Source organism: Otolemur garnettii, unplaced genomic scaffold (genome assembly GCF_000181295.1).
Source record: "Otolemur garnettii isolate 467f Iridium unplaced genomic scaffold, OtoGar3 scaffold00253, whole genome shotgun sequence".
Taxonomy (NCBI): Eukaryota; Metazoa; Chordata; class Mammalia; order Primates; family Galagidae; genus Otolemur; species Otolemur garnettii.
This window is the reverse complement of record NW_003852648.1, coordinates 1,448,635-1,448,921: the sequence shown is the minus strand read 5'-3', so window position 1 is coordinate 1,448,921 and position 287 is coordinate 1,448,635. Positions and strand designations below refer to the sequence as shown.

General features: G+C 45.3%; 1 protein-coding gene across 1 annotated transcript in view; it reads right to left on the bottom strand.

Annotated features, from left to right (window-relative positions):
- LOC111722444 (zinc finger protein 98-like) overlaps nt 1–287 on the bottom strand; it is a 31,612-nt gene that overhangs the window by 14,696 nt on the left and 16,629 nt on the right. The window lies entirely within an intron of this gene.

Sequence of the window (287 nt, the reverse complement as noted above, 5' to 3'; positions counted from 1 at the left end):
GGGTCCGGGCTGGGGATTCGAACCCGCCAGCTTAGGTGTACGTGGCTGGTGCCTTAGCCGGTTGAGCTATAGGCGCCGAGCCCAAGAAGTTTCTTTATGCTTTGTTAAAGATTCAAAGTAACAGCCTCCAAGCGGCAAAGTCAACAAGGTCAGGTATTCAATCTACCTTGTTCCTCCATAGTCTTAGGCTTCGTCAGATAAGAACAAAGAAAGTAATGACCGACAACATGTTCTTCATTAAGTTATGTTAAACCAGGTTATGTTGAAAGGGTTATGCTTAAAGGTGT